Here is a 9,855-nt window from a genome sequence, read left to right on the forward strand (position 1 = left end):
TTATGTCCGAAGGTCTTAAAAATCTCAAAATCTTTGAATGCTTCTCGTATTAGAGGCATTCAAACTTTAAAATTTTAAAATGTTTTGCTTGAAAGTCTTACAGATTATGCCCAGAGATTTTAAAAATCTTAAAATCTTTTAATGCGCCTAGTATTAGAGGTATTGAAATTTTAAAAATTTAAAATGTTTTAACCGGAGGACTTGGGAACTATGTCTAGAGGTATTAGAGATTATATCCGAAGATTTTAGAAATCTCAAAATCTTTAAATGCTCTTCGTAGTAGAGGCGTTGCAACTTTGAAATTTTTAAATATTTTACCCATAAGTCTTAAAAATTATCTTGGGTGTCAGCTTAACTGGGTTTAATGTGTTAACTAAACTAGGTTTAAAATTTCAACTGTGTCAACTAATCTGGGCTTAATTTATTAGCTAAACTATGCTTAAATCTTATCTTGTATCATATTTTTCATTTTTTCAATAATCCTTCCATTTTTTTGCAAATCATTTTTTTTTTACTTTTTAAATCTTTTTGACATTTTGGCCTCTTGTCAAACTATTTTCTCTTTTTCTCATCTTTTCATGATAGACTTTCTTCTCTATTTTTACCCCTTAATACAAGTGACTTTTTTCATCATGTAAATATCAATGTTTTTTTTATGTAAATGCCCCTATAAACATTTTTTCTATGATGCAAATGCCATGATTTAAATGCAGATGTATTTCTTATGATACAGATACAAGTAATGTAACTGCGAATGTCTTTTTCATGATGTAGATGAAAATGTGAATATCTTTCTCAAATGCATATTCAAGTGTGAATGCAAGTAATATAAATGCAAATGTCCCTTTCATGATGTAGATGTGAATGCAAATGTCTTTCTCATAATGCATATGCACGTGTGAATGTAAGTGATGCAAATGTAAATATCTTTTTCTTTTGTTTTTTCAGCACACAAATCAAATGTTTTTTGCAAGTGATATAAATACGAAGACTCTTTTTGTTTTTACAACATGCAGATCAAATGTCTTCCTGATGATACATATGTAATTGATGTAAATACGATTTATTTTCTTTTTTTTTTACAGTATGCAGGTCAAATGTCTTTTAAAAGTGATGCGAATGTGAAGACTCTTTTTATTTTTTTTTTTCGAAAGATCTTTGTTCAAATTTTCAATGTTTGCTCTTCACCAATAATGATTTCAGTATTATGTACAAAATACTCAAATTATCTTTGAACTTTTCAAAAGTGATTACAAAATTGCCCCACATAAAGTACTTTCATAATTAATAAGAAAAGTTGAAAACTCATCATTTTCAAATCTAAAAAAAAATTGATGATTACTATTTAGAATACTTGAGGATGCGGTGATTGACAATTCAATTTTTTCACTGGTGGGTATATTTCAAAGAAAGCTCGACGAGGGATTCAAGAATTTCTCTTGGGCTCCCAAAAGAGATTATTTTTCTAAAAATACTTTTCTTTTATTTAAAACATGATACTTCAATATACATCAAAACTAATAATTACTTTTCAAAAAAGATTAAGAAAGATAAAAGGCTAGTTTTTTTTATTTTCACTCTTTAGCGAAATATAAAGTTTTTAATGCGTACTGATCCTTCAAAAGATTTTGCATCGTGACTTTTATTCTGGATAGAATCTTGGAACTTTAAAATTTTTTTAGGGCTTCAATACTGGCTCCAACTCTAAACTACCTTTTTGAGTTCTCATCTTAGAGTTATATTTTCTAACAACGAAGAACTTAGCAAAATCTTGTCAATTCACAAGTATATATAAATTTTCAAGGACATAATTTTTAATTCAAGTATCCACATTTGATCATAATGGATTTTTCAAGATATGTAGTGTAGGCCAAGGTTCGGAGTTTTGAAAGAATGGATAAATATGCTCAAAATGTGTTATTCAGGGTAATTAGGTCAAAGATTTCACAGAGCATTTTCTAGACAAAAAGCCATAAGTATTTTTTTTTTTACTCTTTTCATTTTTCTTATAAACATCTGATTTCAACTTTAGCATTCTACTCTCTTAAATTCTGTTTTATTTTTACTTGAAATTTTAACTGATGCTTTATTCACTTTTTACCTCAAGCTCTCATCTCTGAAGAACAAGTCTTCTTTTTTTTGCTTTTTTTTTTCATTCTATTTTTTTTGAAACATTTGATTTCAATTTCATTATTCTACTTTTTTAAAGTTTTACTTAGGATTCTAACTAAAATTTTATTCACTTTTTATCCCGAATTCTCATCTCCAAAGTACATGTTTTTCTTTTCTTTACTCCATTTTTTTTATTCAAACTAGAGCTTCATTCACTTTTTACCCTAGATTCTCATTTTCAAGGTGTATGTTTTTCTTTTATTTACTCTTTGTTTTTTTTTTTCTTTTTTTTTAAACATTTGACTTCATCGTTAGCAAACTACTTTCTTGAATTCTTGGAATTCCAATTGAAGCCTCATTTACTTTTTGCCCCGAGCTTTCATCTCTGAGGTTTATATCTTTTTTTTCTTTGCTTTTTCTTTTTTTTTGGAAACATCTGGTTTCAACGTTAGCATTCTACTTTTTTAAATTTTTAGGATTCCAACTGAAGTCTCCTTTACTTTCTGCCCTTGGCTCTTATCTCCAAGGTGCATGTTAGGTACTCTCAATATCGAACATTTTCCTTGTGGCTAGTCTCTTGAAGATAATCTTATTTTATCCCTTAGTGTAAAAGACAATCCTTGACCGGGTTCATTTTGGAATAAAAAATTTAATAGGTTTAAATGGATAGCAAGTGAATAATTTTTCTATATGCAAAGGATAAAGAAAGATAGTCATTCATCATTTTAAACACGACCACTTAGTTAGAAGAAAAAATTATTTGAAGAAAGAGATAAAAAGTTTTTTTTTTGTTATAACCATCAATCATTTTTTACGTGATTGATGTCCCATCTTATTTTCCTACTTAAAGTTCTTATAATAGTGAAAATTAGGTTGTATAGGATGTTTCAAATTTGATAGCATAGTTCACACAAAGGCTCATTGTGGTTCCAAATTATCAAGCATTTTTGGTAAAATGTGAAAAAAAAAAAGCATTAAGATATGAAACAAATTTTCTTATGTGAGAAGGAATTTTGCTTCTTTTGATTAATGTACCTTAAGACATGAAACAATGGCTACTTGAGAAAAGATTTAGGCATTTTTCATGTCTATGGTCATCGAAAAAATTTGGATGGTTCAATCATATTGGCAAAATTTTACACATACTGAATTACCAATTAAAAATTTAAAAGAGTATTTGGCTTGGTTTTCAAAATTCAAAATGAATTTTCAAAATTGACCTCTTTAATTGATTGCCTAAAAAAATATTATAGTTTCAATATATCAAATGATGACAAGGTTCGCTAGTTGAAATTCATGTCCCTCAAAGGATTATGACTGGTAAGTGAGGTTATTCAAAAAGGTTGAAATATAAGAACGGTCAAAAAAAGGTATGAAGGTATTGAATAAGTCTATTTTTTAATAGTAATCACTAATTATTTTGAGATTCTTACCATTTAGAAAATATATATTTTCCTTTGAAAAAACTTATTTTTTTCCAAAAAATTTTGACAATTTCAAAAATCATTTATACGAGACATTATTGTCATGTTTTTTTGCTTGTTTCTCTTTTTTTATTTTTTTGGTAAAGTGCTTTTCATTTTATGATTTTAGAAATTAATTATGTGAGACTTTTATTCAAACAATTGCATAAAACTAGAATTTCATAGAAAAATCGAAAGCATTCACTTTTTCTAAAATAAATTTCAATAAGATTAATTTAAATAACTCCTAAGGATACATGTCATACACAAAAGGTCAAAGGCATCCTATCTTGATATTTCAACACTTGAAACCTTCATTCACATTTCAACTCCTCATGGTTTGCAGTTGGATAGAGTTAACTTCTGTTGTTCCATTCGTTCTAGAGTTAGAATACCACTCTTGATAAGATCTTTAATCTTTTTCTTCAGCTATTTGTATTTTTTTAATTGAATAGCCAATTGTCCCTATATGATAATCACATTTGCTATTGAGATCATAACTCCTTACTGATGGATTTGGTATTATTTTTGAATACACAAGAGTGAGGCATTGACCTCCTATTAACAAAAGTAAAAGGTGAGAAATAAGGATTGAAAATTTCTCTCGATTATTTCTTAGTCTTTTTTAATTCTTTGTTGGTCGAGTTGTAGGTTCAAACATTAGGACAAGATCGTCAATGGTCATTTGAATATGGGGATTTGCTAAAAAACTTAGATGCTAGCTTGGTAGACAAATATATGGGTTTTGAAAGATACAGCCTATAATTGAAAAGTGGGATTAATGAAAAAAATATGGGACGAAGTTCTTTGGTAAATGCCCCTCAAGTGTGATTGCTTGCACCACCCCTTCATTTTTTTAATGCATTTTTCTTTTCAACATCAGTTGCATCATTCAACTTAATCCTGCCATTCTTGATTGTATTTTTTATCATTTCTCAAACAATCACCATGTCAGCAAAGTCTTTGAAGATATTCTTAATCATTCTTTCGTAATAAGGAGTATTCAAGGAATTGACAAATAGAATAGTAATTTTTTTATCTGATAAGGATGGTTGTACCTAGGTTGATATATCTATCTGTCGTATACATATTCCTTGAAAGTTTTAGTTGCTCTTTTCTTCATGTTCTGTTGGGACAACCTATCTAGTACCATGTCTTCAACATACTTGTATTGTGCTAGAAAGGCCCTAGCCAAATCATTCCAAGAGCAAATCTTACTTTGGTCTAGCTAAACATACCACTTTGTTATAGACCGGGTGAAATTGTTTTGAAAATAATGGATTAACAACTTATCATCATGAGTGTATCCTATTATCCTTTAACACTATATAGTGATGTGTGTTGAAAGGCATTTCGTTTCATTATACTTCTCAAAATCTAGGACTTTAAATTTTGAAAAAACGACAAGCTCAAACACTAGACTAAACTCATTAGCATCAACACTCCTATATATATCATGACTTTTAATTACCTTCAGTCTCTTTTCCAACAAATCATATTTATCCTTTATCACCATATCTCTCAGTGGATCTAGCACCCTTTTCAGTTACTTTCATTATTTTGGATCATCTAAATTAGGCACATCAATGGAATCATAAGAAGTAGGCCTAAGATTGACATTTGTCTGAACTGGAGACAACTTGGTAAAAGTATCAATATAAGGTTGATGAGTTGCTGAAGGTGCTTATGACTTATGAAGGTCTCGAACATACAGATATGTGAACCCAAGTGGACACAATGGTGCTTGACATTTATCTAAACTAAAGACAACTTAGTAAAAGTATCAATATAAGGTTGATGAGTTGTTGAAGGTGCTTGTGACTTATGAAGGTCTCAAACATACAGATATGTGAACCCAAGTGGACACAATGGTGCTTCAACAACTATTTTATCCCTTACCCCGTGTGTTTCAATGATTCCTTTTCCTTTTGTCAAACCCGTAACATATGTCTCAATTATGCCAACTATCTATCCATATTATGTTGTATACCCATAACTATTTTCTTGATCTCTCATTGGGCCTTTTCCATTCTATCCATTCAACTTGCATTTTCATTTTCCATGATTCTAGTAAAGTTTGAGTGTTGTAAGTGCACAAATTTAACTTATCTTGTTTCCTAAGATGTGTTATCCTTGAACATTTTATTAATTACCAAAAGGCATAAATGCATGACATGAATTATATTATTAGAACTTTTAAAAATATCTTATATTATTAAAACTTTTAAAAATATCTTTTTGCTTTGAAGGCTTGATGAAAGTATGTTCACAATTATCATTCATTATCCTTAGCTAGCATGAAGAATAATGAATTCAAACAGATGATGCATGATATGTAAGTCCAATTTTATTGTTATTAAGAATGAGGTCAAACTCCCTTTTATATTCAAGTTGGGTTATTTAAAGATCTTATTTTACTTCAAAAGTTTGGTAAAAACATATTTGCAACCATCTTTCTTTTTCACAAGCTCCTTTAAATGTACTTTTATTTAAAAAATGAAACGTAAATAGAGATGTCAAATTATAAAAAGTTCAAAAGTTTTGCAAAAGCTTTATTCAAAAACTTTAGTCTTGCACATTATGAACCATCATAGAACGAGGGCAAAAAAGTAGTAAACTAGCTCTTATTTCTCATTGCCTCACTTAAGAACTTTAAAAGAAGTTGACTATAACTATTGGTAAAGATGACCTTTTACTTTAAGGCTTGTACTTTTTATTCAATATCTTGGCCAATTTGATTATTGCATACAACACTGCTTGCTATCTCAGCATGGATCAATGAAAAATTCCTATAAATAACTAGTTTTATTTGGCCATCAAAACCTAAATATTTGACTTTTATCAGTCATTATACCCTATGTTTCAAATACGTGCAGCCTGCCTGAGAATGGCCACGATACCAAAGTGGTATTCACATTAGGCATTAGAGTTATAATATTTGGCAAAAAGTTTTGAGGGGTTTAACAAGGATATGAGCAATGAGGTAGTTTTTTCGAAGTAATGGGTATAACTTTATGTAGGATTTGGTATTGGGTCAATGGGGTTTTTTCTTTGGTGTTGCAAGAGTTTTTCTGTTTTATGGTTGGTTTACTCTGTTGAAAAAATGGTGGTATAGTTGGTCTTGAAGTAAATTAGAAAACTTTGGGTCAGAAATTAGATTCAAAAAATGGTGATAGGATGATAGCATGCTGAACAAGTGGATGTGAAATGTGAGGTGGCAGACATGAATTCAAGTGTGAAATTCTCGGAGGTTGTATGAAATTTAAGGGCCTAATCCAAGGTGCTTGGAAAGAAGGTTGAAAGTAGTCATGAGGAAGATTTATGTGCGAATTTGGATTTAGGATAATTAGTGAGGGTTGCTTGAAGCCAGGGGACTCCATATTGAAAATCAGACTTTTAAGTTCAGTCATATGTGTGGCCAATTCATCTATTCCTTTTTTGAGCTCGCCCAAACTTTGTTCATTGTTCGAATCACCCAATGGCTTAGTATGCTCGGGCAAAGTGTTGGAACCAATAGTAACCAATTGATCTTAATTTGATGGAATTGAAAGTGATAATGATCCTTGATGAGCAACAAACTTAATCATACCACTACCTTTAACCATTTTTATCAATTGAGCAATCTGTTATTTCATCTCCTGAAGCTCGAGCCAAATTTCCTCTTGATTTAACTCCAATGCACTAATCCTTGCTTCCAATTGATCTTTCATTTCACTATTTTGATTCCCACCAAGACAGTCATTTTATTCCATGATTTATATTAAGAGTTCTATATTATTAACCTTATGGAATGAATGCCATAAAAATAATTTTTAACTTATATGACACACAGAGCATGTTTATGAATACATGAATATGATGATCGAAGAATGTCATAAAATGCATATATGCCTAAGACAATGGATTTTCATATGTACAGGCCCTTAAATGATAAAAATTTCATCATCCATGAATGTGTATGTAAGGAATGTAATGTTATATTGCAAGGATAATGGCATATGAAATGCAATGCATGTTTTATAAAACCCTACCATTCATGAATCCTTGTGCATGAAATGCAATGACATACTTACATGAGTGATGAGATGTAATTTTATGACTAATGCAATATACTTATAAAGAATGCACGAACCTATCATGTGCATGAGATATGTCTACTTGAAACACAATGCATCGGTTGTGCTAGCCTAATGAGATTGACACCACCTTAAAATATGTAATGAGATGGAGTGCATGCATTGCCTATTAAGATGTGCGTATGAGGCATACGCGTGAAATGAAATGCATGTACTATCTATTAATGTGGATGGGATGGGATGAAATGCATGTATTATTTTATCATGATGTGCATCATATCAGATGCACGTATTATCTATTAAGATGCCTAAAATGTAATACATGTTCTATCTATTAAGATGCATAGGATGGGGTATATATACTATCTGATTATTTTTATTTTTTTAACATGATAAAAATGCATGTACAAAATCAAATGAAAATATGAAAGATGAAACGGCATTCAAATTAAATTTTTTTTTTCATTCATTCATTTTTTAAAAAAAATGAAAAAATTCAAAAACACACATTTTTTCACACAAAATAACTAGAATTCGAAGATTTTTCTTTTTTCATTAATTTTTATCGGCCAATAAATGAAAATTTTAAGAAAAACCTTTATTTTTGAAAAAAAAATTATTTTTTTTAGTTGGATAACACTAAAAAATTTCTTCATTTTATTTTAAAACACTTATGAAAATGTAAATTTTGGATAACCACAGAATGAATGAATTAATGTCAAAAGAAAAAAAAATTTCAAGAAAATGATTTTCTTTTATTATCTATTCATTTTTTTTCAAATTTTAATGCATATTTGGGTTATTTCTATAAAAAGGTCGATAGGGCTCTACTCTAGGCAAGCTTCCTATGGCTCGCAATATGCTAGGTCATGATTTACTTATCTAAAGGTTCTCAAATCAAACTTACATCATCATCTATTACAGACTAATAAGGCATACCAATCCTTACTCATTATAGGCTACAAACAGAAATGGTTCAATCTGAGTAAAAATGTTTCGCTAGCAAATGCAGAGATTATTATTTTACGAGAGTGTAACTATTTTATTTCCTTATAATAAGGACAAAGCCTAAGTTTAGAGCTCATGCATGTAAATGAATATGCAAAGGTGTGCAAAGTGACTTATTAAACAAAATAACATAAATAAACCATAAACACAAAATTAAAACAAAGTAATAATAACATATAATTTATTTTATTTATTAACTTTTTTTTAAAAAAATAAAATAAAGGAAATTAAATTAAATATCCAATCAAACCAATTAAATCCAACCATTGTTAATAGCGAATAATTTAACATTTTTGGCTTGATTCTCAAAAAGTCCCCAGTGGATTCACCAAATTATCATAACATATCGGTCTGAAAACTCAATCACTAGATGAAAAATAAAAAATTCATGAAAAAAATGAGGGGAGTCCCACCAATCTAGATTACGGGTCGGGTTGACTCATAAGTTTTTTTTTTTTACTATAAAATCTTAAGTTTTTTTTTCTATTTCATAAAACCATTTCCTCATAAAAAAAATTCACTCTTTTTTCATTCAAAATAACCAACAATCCAAAATCCGACGTACACTACCATCGTCATGCTCCACCACTAGTCGATCTTCTTTCAAGCCCAAATTTCACCTAAAGCTTATTTTCTTCAACCTTTTCACAGATCCAACCTTCATTTTTTACAAAACGGCCTCAAAACCTCATATCTAAGCCAAAAGCCAAAAATTTTCAACCTTTCAAAGTCACAACCCCACCATCAAATCTTTCTGGTTTTTTTATATGTTGTTCTCATCCCTATGTTTTTCTTTTTCACCATTTGGATCACCCAAAAGATTTATGCCATTCACTCTTTATTTATTTATTTATATTTTTTTAAGAGACTAACTTTTTCTTTTTTTTTATACAGCATCATCGTTCATGCCTTTCCTCTGCCAAACCTAAAGCCTCCACTCCATTGTCAATCCTCAAAGTCACCTTCAATGTCACCGTCCTTGGTTGTTATGTTATGGTTAATTTGCTTTGTGATTTTTTTTTTTTTTTATGTTGGATGGTATGGGTGCTGGTGGTCATAGTGATAAAGCATGCATGGGGACTGTGTGTGTGGTGTCGGTATGGTGCTCAATCGAAGGAAAAGTTTGGAGCAAAGGCTAATGTGGGGTTGACGTTGGGGTTTGGGACAGTGCTGTGAAAGGGCTTGTGCTGCCAAAA

This window comes from Durio zibethinus, chromosome 20, assembly GCF_047325235.1.
Source record: "Durio zibethinus cultivar Kanyao isolate XHJ-2024 chromosome 20, ASM4732523v1, whole genome shotgun sequence".
Classification (NCBI taxonomy): domain Eukaryota; kingdom Viridiplantae; phylum Streptophyta; class Magnoliopsida; order Malvales; family Malvaceae; genus Durio; species Durio zibethinus.